Raw genomic sequence first — 12,221 nt, 5'->3', positions numbered from 1 at the left:
TTAACATACCTAAAATACAGCCAACATAAACTATGCTAATCCACCTCTAGAAACTAATAGCTGACAGTGATATACTTAACATGAGCTAATTAACTAGTCACTTAAACCAGCGTAGGTGACCAGACCGTTTGGCACCTACAGCCCTAATTACCAAGTACTGTACAATACACATGATTACAAATTAAAAAACACATAGATGAGCAGAGAGACAGAAACAATAGGTGACTAGGTTAACAATGGGAGAAATACACTTGACACATAACACCTTAAACAGATTATATCAGAATACCGCAGAATCCGGTTATTTTGAGCTGATGATAATGCCATCTGTTCTGAGTCTTACAGTCTGAAGAAGTCATTGTTGGTAATCGGGAATCTAGGCCTTAAACATGGATCCTGGGCCTAGATTTCCATAATCTGTGTATTTTGGGGAGACACAAACTTGAATTAGAAACAAGACCAATCCAAGGGTCCCCCAGGAACACCTTCCAAGGAGTAGTGTTTCCTTAAAAACCAGGGTCCATAGTCAGTGAGTAAGAGGACACCTTGCAGTCCCTTCCAAAATCCCCTGTCCTGTTTGGGCCTGTCACAAATGTATAGTGAAGTGAAGAACCTTGCCAAAAGCATTATATCACACTAGCAACTGTGTAGCAACCTGTAGCAGCTACAAATTTTTTACAAAGTTGTCAGAATAAGGAGAGAGTGATATGTTAGCACCACTTTAATGATTGCTGATTATTTGAAAGATGGTGGCTGGAGAGGGGGGGGGGGTGGGGGGAGGCACTGCAGCAAAAATATTAGCACAGGCTGACCTGATGCCTCTTCAGTTTACTTTTCCCATAGTAGTGAGCCTTAATGATGGAGGCCCAAGGTGTATTTGCCCCCATTTAGGTTCAGGGTAGTACCAAGCTGGCATAAGTGGTTAGATGCACTTTTGTAATATACATTATAGTTAAAACAATAAAGGGGGATTGGTCCTAAATGGCATACCTATGGGCAACAAATCAACCTAATCCAAAAGTTAGATTTAAGACTGAACATCTTCAGCACTGGCCACTGAATAGTCAAAATATCCCTGAATGGCATCATATTTTCATGTGTTTTGATGTACAAAGTATGCTTAGAATCACAAATAGAATGGGAAAGCATAATAGCATTCTTTTCTTTTATAATCCTAGCAGACGAAGAAGCAGAATTGGTTTAGATCGTGAGAAAATAAACCAAAGATGTAGAAAAAATAACACTTGTCCTTATCATAGTATAAAATGTCACCAAAGTGTAAGAATTTTGTACCGGAAGACACAAGTGACAGCTTGTGGAATGTAATGGGTAGACAGCATGTCTGACTGCGGTAAATTATTGACAAAACATCCGGGCAGATGCATAGCATACAGACATTTTTGCACACTCAGTGGCTTCTCAATTAGCCTTTCTGCTAAGCAGACAAATGACAAAAATGACTAGACTAGATAATTATGAAAGTTTGAGTTTTGTGTGCCTAATTGTTCACCTTTATACATGTTTGTCTAGGAAATAATAGTTATGCCATTATGGAAAATGAATACAGCTGCTAAAAAGGTCAAATGTTGCAAAGAAATATAAAAATATATATTTTCAAAAACATAAAGTAAATAAATTGGTGCATTTTGTCATGATTAATAGTTGCCTATAGCTATGCCACATCTTTAAGCTTAACTATATTTCTAGAAACCTTACCATAGAGCAATGTGCTAAATCCGAGGATCTTACACATACTTCAGCATCTTAAAATTGTCTGGTAAGGTTACAATTTTGATTTGGCACAGAAAAATTGGCAAATAAATAGAATGAACAATGAATCAATAATATGACATCAATAGTATCACTTTTTATAGTGCTGGGTTATATCAGGAGATAAAATTTACAATTTTCAGCATATATTTAAAGTCACAATCTATAATTAAAATTGAATTCCAGTTTTTTTTAAAGTGCATCTAAATTGAAGAACAAAATATAATATATTGTAGGTCACGAGCATAGATTTTGTGGCTGCATTCGTTTTCTTTTTTCAGTATTTTCACCTGGTCATCCTACTAGTAGTAAGCTTACAGTAGCTAGCTACTCTAAAACAAAATAAGAAAGTTAGATACAAGAGGGCAGCATAGGATTAGTTTATTATATAGTTTTTTCAAGGCAAGTATTTTTGCCTTTTGTTCCTCTTTAAGTGTTAAGATACAACTCAATATAATGGAATACATTTTATTTCAAATAATACTTGTAATTAAATGCTTTTGTTTAGTTTTCTCCATAAAATTTACATGCAGACGAAGCTGTCCAGTAAAAGACAGTTAAAGGGACTGGGACCAGTGCACTACCTAGGATGGGACCCGTTTAAATACATGATAATAACTGAAAATAATCGTGATGTTTACAGTAGGTAAAATATCTGCCCCAGGTGTAAATATACTAGGGACACCACTGGTTTGGGAAAACTAACACCGCCATGGGTGCTTACAATACTCAGCTGGTTTACACGTGGTTTAATCATTTTTTTTTTTTTGCAATATCTGTAATTGCCTAAAATGCATAACTGCTGGGAAGCATAGGCCTATTTATGATAAACTAATAAATCAATACCTTGCCCCCCCCCCAAAAAAAAATATATATATATATATATATATATATATATATATGGAAGCTGATTAACCTGCTCACATCCGCGCTACAGCCTATATACGGCTGCAGCGCGGACTTGAATTTTCGGGAGGCCGTTTTTTAAACGGCCTCCCATAAACACGCCCTCCGCACGCTCCCGCGAGCGCGCATCGGGCAAAAGCTGTGTTGGCCGTGTCCCTTGGACACAGCCAATCACAGATCGAGACGAATGGCCAATCACAGCGGCCATTCGTCACGATCGAGGCATCCAATGAGAGATGATCTCAAATGTAAACATTTGAGATCATCACTCATTGCCAGCTCTCCCTCCTCACACACAGACTGCAGTGTGAGGAGAGGAGAGATCGTAAGTGTAAAAAAAAGTGCCCACCAGTGATCACCAGTGCCCACCAGTGCCCACCAGTGCCCACCAGTGCCCACCAGTGTGCCCACCAGTGTGCCATCAGTGTGCCAAGTGATCAGTGTGCCCAGTGCCCACCAGTGTGCCCACCAGTGCCCACCAGTGTGCCCATCAGTGCCCGCCCAGTGCTCATCAGTGCCGCCCAGTGCTCATCAGTGCCGTCCAGTGCTCATCAGTGCAGCCCAGTGCTCATCAGTGTGCCCAGTGCCCACCAGTGCCCACCAGTGTGCCCATCAGTGCCTGCCCAGTGCTCATCAGTGCCGCCCAGTGCTCATCATTGCCGCCCAGTGCTCATCAGTGTGCCCAGTGCAGCTTGGCTCAGATGCCCCCATAGCAAGTTGCTTGCTGTGGGGGCACTTAACAGGAGGGAGGAGTTTAGGAGCAGCAAAGAGGGACCAGAGAAGAGGAGGATCCAGACTTCCGTGTGCAAAATCAACTGCACAGAGGAGGTAAGTATAACATGTTTGTTATTTTTAAAAAAAAATAGACTTTACAGTAACTTTAGGTTGCAAATAGGGCAGGCCACAGCTTTATTGAACTTTCCAAATGTAACAACATTCCAAATGTACCAAACAGAAGCGTAACTAGAACCTTCAGGGCCCCGATGCAAGAAACCATGAAGGGCCCCCCCAGATCCCTGGCCGGGGCCCTTCCCTTCAAGCCCAGGGCTCTTCCCACTAATCCTGGGGCTCTTTACTCTTGTTGCATGGCCTTTTATTACGGTCCCGCAGCAGGATCCTTTCACAAGTTCTGCAGTGGGCTCCCTTCCTGCAATCTTGGGGCCTCCCCACAGTGGTGCAATGCCAGGGCCCGGTCGCAAGTGTGACTTTTGCAATCCTGGAAGTTCACCCACTGGTTTGCTACTGGGCCCCCTGGAGCATGGGGCCCGGTAGCAATCGCAACCCCTGCAACCCCTGTAGTTACGCCCCTGGTACCAAATAACATGCCAGTCACAGTTATACTGTGAGTACCCATAAAACATAAACTCACATAGTCTAAGAGGCCTGTTCTTACCATCAGGGCCAGACAGGCATTAGACTAACCTCAGAATTTAACTTGAGGGCATAGCCCAAAAAGCAACATAAATTGCTGGCATGGTCAGAACGGTGTCAAAAATAAAGCTGTGACAAAATATCACAAATGGCAGGAGGGTAGGCAACCCTTGTGACAGCTGAATTCTCCTCAGATCAGTGGGACATGCCCCAACATAGCCTTTTTCCAGAGTTCAAGCTCAATCTAGTCACGTCAGGTCCTCAAAGCCAACCCTCAGGTCCTCAGGTCCTTGTAGCCAAGCCACTTAACCTCCATGTGTTAGGTTCATGCCCACAGTAATGCAATGGGGGGGGGGGGGGTTTAAGTGATCTTCATTAGCTTGTCTAAAAATTGTTTGTTATAATTTAAAGTCCACCTAACACCATCTATCCTTCTAAAACTACTTGTCCACAGGATACTCTAGTGATTTTACTGCAGAACAAAAGCACTGTCACCCTGATAAATTTGGATCTACTGGAAGGATCTACAGATAATGATCTACATTACAGGGGGGCTCTGGTAAATACTAATTGCTGTGTTATTACTAATGACAGACTGGATAATGCTTTATATGTCATTTTAAGTTTGACCATAACTTTGCTTTAAGGGGTGTACTTCTAAGTTCTAACACATTTGCAGAGCTATTCACCCTTTGGAAAAGTGTGTACATTTGTTCTGTGCAACAGGGGGGCAAAAATGAATATTATTAGACAGTTTTGTGGCCCCAAAAACACATTAGTCATTAGCCCTACATACAGTATGCTGCATGTCTTCAGTTTAGAGCACAGACTTTCAGCAGTTTGGATTGTTTGTACCTAAGGTGGATTGGTGTAGTATTGCTATAGGCATTTTTATCTTCTGCTTTTGTGAGTATCATTTTTATTCTATATTATATATTATGACTATATGTAATTTATGATTTATAAAATATATAGTATATAAATTAAAGAAATCCTGCACACTGACAAGGCTCTGTGCATTCACTGATGTGAAGATACAGTATGTAAAAGCTCTGTGTAAATTTACCGGGGTAATTAAATGTGTATACTCCTCAAAAACATGAATATGGGACAGCAAAACTTAGGTAAAAAAATGACAAAAAGGTAAATAAAAATGGATCCAGGTAAAGAAGCAATGATTGTTCTTCCTCTCCACCACCTTATCTATATGCGGCTCACTCACCAGAACCATTCTGGACTTTTGTGGGTTTTTTTTAATAATTGGACATTACCTATATATTTTTATATTAGATGGTGATAAAAGTGGCACAGTCACATAGGTTTGGCGTGAACACTTATTTGTATAAGGAAATTCTTTGTTTTACTTTTTACATAACTATTTTTCATCTTTTGTCCTAAGTTTTGATGTCATATATTTACTTATTTGAGGAGTATACACATTTTCATAGTAAATTAAGAGTGCCATTAAAAAATAGTTACATCCAATCTTAGGCTAATGTAGCCTTACAACGAGCTGCCCTGAAAACAGCACACACACAGGTTCATAATAAAGAAAATTTATTTGGTGGAATTATTAAGAACTATTGACAACATTTTTTGCACTATTTGTTTGATAATTTTATTGTCCCCTTTGCGCAGATTCAGGACTCTTCAAACCAAATTTTGACGTTATATAAATGCCTGAAATTAAAAAAAAAACATAAAATAAGAGAGTAGGTAATAAAGAATAACAAGAACAAAAATAAGTTGTCTTTCCCATTACACTACTAAGTTGCAATCTTTCGGGCACTTCAAACATCACTTTTTTTGGGATTCCATACTTAAAGGCAGCTGCACTAGCCATTTAAAGAACTGCTACCAGGCTCTGCACAGGAGGCTGCAATTGGGAATGTTAGAGCCTCACACACTAGGGCTTATTAAGACAGGAGCCAAATACCTTGCCAGAATGTCTTTTTTTTAAATCTGGGAGGATACTCACACAAGCACAAGGAGAACTCCATGCAGATAGAGTCCTGGCTGAGATTCAAAGCAAGGACCTCCAGTGATGCAAGGCACATACTGTATGCTAACCACTAAGCACGTTTTTTTTCCAGATAAGAACATTTTCAAGCAAGTACAGAAAATGTTTTTAATTTTGACAGACATACAGTGTCCTTATAATTTCCTATGAGCTGAACTGAGAACAAAAAAAAATGTTATTCTATATACTATTTTTTGTAAACTACGAATCCCATCAACCCCAAAATAATAGAGATGAACAAAGATAGTCATGTTTGATGTCCAAACCAGGAGAAATATTTCCCTTTAATCATATGAATACATTTAAAATGTATTTTTTAGGGACACATATGTGCTGTGTGTATCCTTTATAAACACTTAAGCTAAAACATTGTTTTGGTATACTGTGGTTCTTGGATGTACCTGCTTGGGCTTGTAATGACTTTTGTGTAGGTGAAGCATGCAATTATTTCACAGCTTTTGTGAAGGCTTAACTCTGAAAGCTACAACCTGTTTGTGCTAATACAATTGTGATTGTACACAGCAATTGCCTCTAATGATGTTGAAACGTAAGAAGTGACAGTTCATTGAAGAACAAAACTTTATGGGGAAGTCATTTAGAAACACACATGGCTGAATTGTGCAGTATGTGAAAATTGCATGGATGCCTTATACCAGGTGGGCACTAAACTTGCATTACTGATTACATGGCGTAGGACAATGGACATCTTACGTGAATATCTTCAGTACAAAGGCTTGGTAACATTATATGTTAGACAGACGTGAAAAATGATCTTGCTGATGAAATGGGTTTCTTTTTAAAGATCATGCAACAATCATGCATGTTTGATTCCTAACCGTAAATGCTGTATATGAAATACTGCAATCATTTTATTAATAATAATTTAAGCACAGTATTTTGGGGTACTGGTATGTAAAAAGCCAATTAAATTTACAGATGAAGAAAACTGAAACAAAAAAAAAAATTTTTTTTAATCATGTAAGTGTAATTTACAATTGCAAATTTACCCATAAAGTGTATCTGAACCCAAAAACAAAAATATATTAAAAAGCAGCTTACCTTTTCTTAAAGACAATGGCTTCATTTTTTTTTGTCATGTATGTTAAATTCTCTATTCAACCAGGTGTTCTCACCAGCAGCAAACCTCCAGTTCCTGAGGGAACAAGAATTGTGTTAAAGCTACAGAGCACCTTTCCCTTCTCCACATCTCTATAACATAGCATAGGTGTTCTGTAGTCCACTAGGAGAACTGAGAACAAGGTGAACTGATTAAAATGAAGCAGGTGCAGAGGGAGCAGGACGTTTTGGAGTTTGCAATTAATAAAGAAATATAACAAAAAACGTAGAATCATATATTTAAAGTGAGTGTAAAAGATTACCTTGTAAAATAACCTATTCAGTTTAAATAGAAAACAATAAATAAAACACATTTTTGTATAGCTATAAAAAAACATCATAAACACCCTTTTCCCCTTTTTTATAGGTGATCACATTCCCTCTGCATAAGAGGCGGGAGGAGAAGCAGCAGCACACTGAGCTTCCCAGTGAATGGCTGTCCAGTGGGGGGCATGTCAGGACACGTCTGATCATTGGAGAAGAGCATACTGAGTTCTCAGCTTAGCTAGAGAACTGACCACGTTGTGCTCTCCTGCTTAGTGTGATCAGTTTTGAATAGGAAAGCAAGAGGACTAGCAAAAACACCAGGGATTTCACACAAAGGAAGCAATACAAAGAGAACAGGATATTTTCTCATACAAATACATTGTACAAGTACAGCAGCCACATTTTAGGACTATGAAGTGTTGGGGTAACAAGCGCTTTAACAGACCAAAAGGGAGCAAAAAAGTGAAGTTTATTTTTAACCACTTCCCACCCACCCTTTAGGCAAATGACGGCAGGTGGTTACATTATCCTGACCGTACGTCATATGAATGAGGTAGGATAATGCACCCTGCACTCCCCCGGGGGGGGGGGCGGGCAGAGCGTCGATCGGTGATGCGGCTTGTCACTGACGTAGGCTCTTTACCATGTGACCAGCTATGTCCAATCACACCTGGTCACATAGTAAATAGGAGGTGCCATTGATTGGCTTTCCTCAGTTCGTACCTGACAGGCACGAGCAGAGGAGAGCCAATCTGTGGCTCTCCTGACAGGGGGGTCTGCACTGGTGACCAGAGCATTGAGGGGGGGGGGTGCCACTAGAACCACCAGGGATGCAGACGCATGACCCCAGGGATGCCCACCCATGACCCCAGGGATGCCCACCATGGCCACCAGGGATGGCAATCAGGGCTCAGGGAGCCCACCAGTGCCCTCCCCATCAGTGATGCCCACCAGTGCCCCCCTCATCAGTGCTGCCTACCAGTGCCCATCATTGCCATCTATCAGTGCTGCCCACAGGTGCCCATTATTGCCCACCAGTGCTGCCTATCAGTGCCCATCAGTGCCACCCATCAGTGTCCATCAGTACCACCTATCAGTGCACATCAGTGCTGCCTATCATTGCCCATCAGTGCCGCCTATCAGTGCCCACAAATGCCGCCTATCAGTGCCCAGCAGTGTCGCCTATCAGTGCCCACCAAATGCTGCATATCAGTGCTGCCTATCAGTGCCACCCCATCAGTGCCTCCTCATCAGTGCCTGTCAGTGTGGCCTTATCAGTACAGGAAAAAAAATATCTATTTACAAAATTTTATAACATAAACAAAAAAACTTTTTTTTTTTTTCAAACTTTTCGGTCTTTTTTTATTTGTTTAGCAAAAAAGAAAAAACCTTGCAGTGATCAAATACCACCAAAAGAAAGCTCCAATTGTGGGGAAAAAATGACATCAATTTGGTTTAGGTTCAGTGTTGCATGTCATTCAAAATGCAACACCGCTAAAAGCTATAAATTGGCCTGGGCAGGAAGGGAGTGAGAGTGCCCGTTATTGAAGTGGTTAAATTTGACATACTCTTTGAAGTGTATCTAAACCCCAAAATAAAAATGTACTGTATGGCAGCAAATCCTCTATTCCAAGTGATTAGGCTGTTGCTTTTGCTTGGAAAGGGCCTCTGTTCCTTTTTTTTTGCACCAGGTGATCTTGCCAGTAAGAGCCTTCTCTGCTTCCTTTCGTAAGGTGACAATACTCTTGAGTGTCTGTGTTGGATGTGTGCCCCGGTGGTGGACTGAAAGTTGATACACATTCAGCCTGCCCATTGCACTCTTTCAGTAAGCTCCGCTTATCTAACCCAGCTACAGACTCAGCAATGCCCATTTGATGGCAATACTTGCAATCCCAAAAAATAAAGCAAAGCAGCATTGGAGCTTTAAGTTGGGCCATAGATGGATCGAAATATGGCCAGTTCTGCAGGGACTGACTTCTCTCTCTCTGACTGATTTCTGTAAAACCAGCCTGCCATTTTTTTTATGCTCAGTTGGTGCTGCCAGCAATAGCTGGCAACAATGATTATTGCTTTGTGATGACAAGGAACTCTCCCAACTGTCAGAATAAAATAGCTTTATGGGAGGGATTCCTCCATTAACGCCAAGTGTGTTAATGGGGGAACTAAATCCTTTTTTTTGTTTAACCCACAGCTTGGACAATAAATGCATTATATATGGCCTGCCATAGTCCTGAATCAGCTTCCCAAGTGACTCTAAAGAGAAGTGCGCCTGTAACAAGAAAGTGGATGCACAAGCAAGAAATGGCCATAGAGAGCTATAGAAAATGGGATACATAGTTCTCAATTACTTAAACAGTATAGACAGGGGGAGCTTGGAGAACTGAATGCATAGCTAAATACCTGGTGTAAGAGGGAAGGATTTGGGTTTTCTAGAACACTGGGTTGACTTTTCATTGGGGCACAACCTATATGCTAAAAATGGTTTGTACCTACATGGAAGGGGGTCTGCTGTGCTGGGGGGAAAGGTTTATGGGAAGGCTGGACGATTATTGAAACTAGGAAGGATTGTGGGGGGAGGTTGATTTAGATTACAATGGGGCAGACAGTTCAGACAGGGGTCAGTTCTTAATGGTGGGTGGAATAGGGGAAGATGGGGAAAGAGGTATGGCAGGTGATAAGAAGTTTCCCATGTTACAATCAAACATTGGAAATAGTACTATTTCTACTACAAAAAATGGCAAAATATGCAAAATACGTACATATGCAAAATGTGGACAATGAAAAAAAGTGTTTGTTCACCAATGCCAGAAGTCTTCCAAGCAAAATAGGCAAATTGGAAGCTTTAGTGCATGAAGAGAACTATGATTTAATTGGTATTGCTGAATCTTGGCTTCATTGTTCACATGACTGAGCTATTAATATTCCTGGCTATGCTCTCTGTTGGAGAGACAGGGTAAAACGTAAAGGTGGTGGTATGTGTCTTTATGCACCTCGATGAGGCTGATGCATTTTGGGTGGAACTGCATATGGGTGTTCATACTACTAAGTTAATCATTGGAGTTTGTTATAGGCTACCCATTGTTAATGAGGATGTGGAAAATCCTTGCACAGATAAAAAGAACTGCAAGAGCTGAGAAAGTGATAATAATGGGGGATTTTAACTACCCAGAAATTGACTGGAGTAATGGCACTGCAGTAACATTTAAAGGGCAAACATGTATAAACCTATTACAGCACCATTTTATGCTACAGTTCATAGGGGCCGCAATTAGAAATGATGCTCTGCCAGACCTGGTAATCTCAAACCATGTTAATGAATATTAATATTCACATAAAAGAACATCTGGGTAGTAGTGACCAATAAATGATTTTATTTAACTCTTTCTCTGCCAGTTCCCTTTGACATAAGGACCTACAGCACTGCTTCCAGTGGGCCAGGTCAGTACACCGTATGGAGGATGCATTTTATAAGCCTGTAAACCCATGGTTGCTTTAACCACCATGATCTTACATTCAAATGGAAGCTGACAGATCAAATGCTGCTCCTCTGCACATCTTTTTGAATGTAAACAAGCAACAGCGTAGCTGCTGATTGCATCCACATGCCAATAGTATGCTCATTTTACTTGTCAGTGTCCCCTTACAGTGTCTTTCTCTGTTACCCCACCCCTAATCACTGTAAATGTCCTCATTGCCAGCGCCAGCTGACTTTTTTAACTTTCATCTCGCTGGCTTTGACATCCTGCTAGCTTTTTAATTTGCTCAGATATTTAAATATATTTACAAACACCCCCTCATTGCATCGCCCCCCCCCCCTGCAATGCCCCCCCCCCTTATCAATCCCCTGGCATTGGTCTGGCTGTCCTGCTGCCCGGCAATCCATCCTCCCCCACACGCCGGCTGCAGCTTCTGCTGGGGCACACAGAAAAGCTGTCAGGATGGAGAGTGGGGGGGGGGGGGATATTTCCCTCAATCCTTATTAGTCTCCTAGGTTCCTGTCACTGAAAAAAATTCTCACAGCATGATGCTTCCACCACCATGCTTCACTGTAGGGATGGTATTGGCCAGGTGATGAGTGGTGCCTGGTTTCCTCCAGACATGATACTTGCCATTGAGGCCAAGGGTTCAATCTTTGTTTTATCAAGCCAGAGAATGTTGTTTCTCATGGTCTGAGAGTCCTTCAGACGCCTTTTGGAAAACTCAAGGAGGGCTGTCATGTGCTTTTTACTGAGGAGTGGTTTTTTACTGAGGAGTGGCTTCCGTCTGGCCACTCTACCATACATGCCTAGTGGGTGGAATGCCACAGATATGGTTGTTCTTCTGGAAGGTTCTCCTCTCTCCACACAGAAACGCTGGCGCTCTGTCAGAGTGACCTTTTGGGTTCTTGGTCACCTCCCTGATTAGGACCCTTCTCCCCCTATTGCTCAGTTTGGCTGTGAAGCCTGCTCTGGGATGAGCCCTAGTGGTTCCAAACTTCTTCCATTTATGGATTATGGAGGCCACTGAACTCATTGGGACCTCCATATCTGCAGAAATGTTTCTGTACCCTTCCCCAGATCAGTGCCTCGATAAAATCCTGTCTTGGATGTCGACAGACAATTCCTTGGACTTCATAGCTTGGTTTTGTGCTCTGAAATGCACTGTTAACTGTGGGACCTTATATAGACAGATATGTGCCTTTTCAAATCATGTCCATTTAACTGAATTTACCACAGGTGGACTCCTATCAAGTTGTAGAAACATCTTAAGGATGATCAGTGGAAACAGGATG

This window comes from Pelophylax lessonae (genome assembly GCF_965119305.1).
Source record: "Pelophylax lessonae genome assembly, chromosome: 4".
In the NCBI taxonomy this organism is placed as follows: Eukaryota; Metazoa; Chordata; class Amphibia; order Anura; family Ranidae; genus Pelophylax; species Pelophylax lessonae.
The sequence above is the reverse complement of the archived record's forward strand: the minus strand, read 5'-3'. Positions refer to the sequence as shown.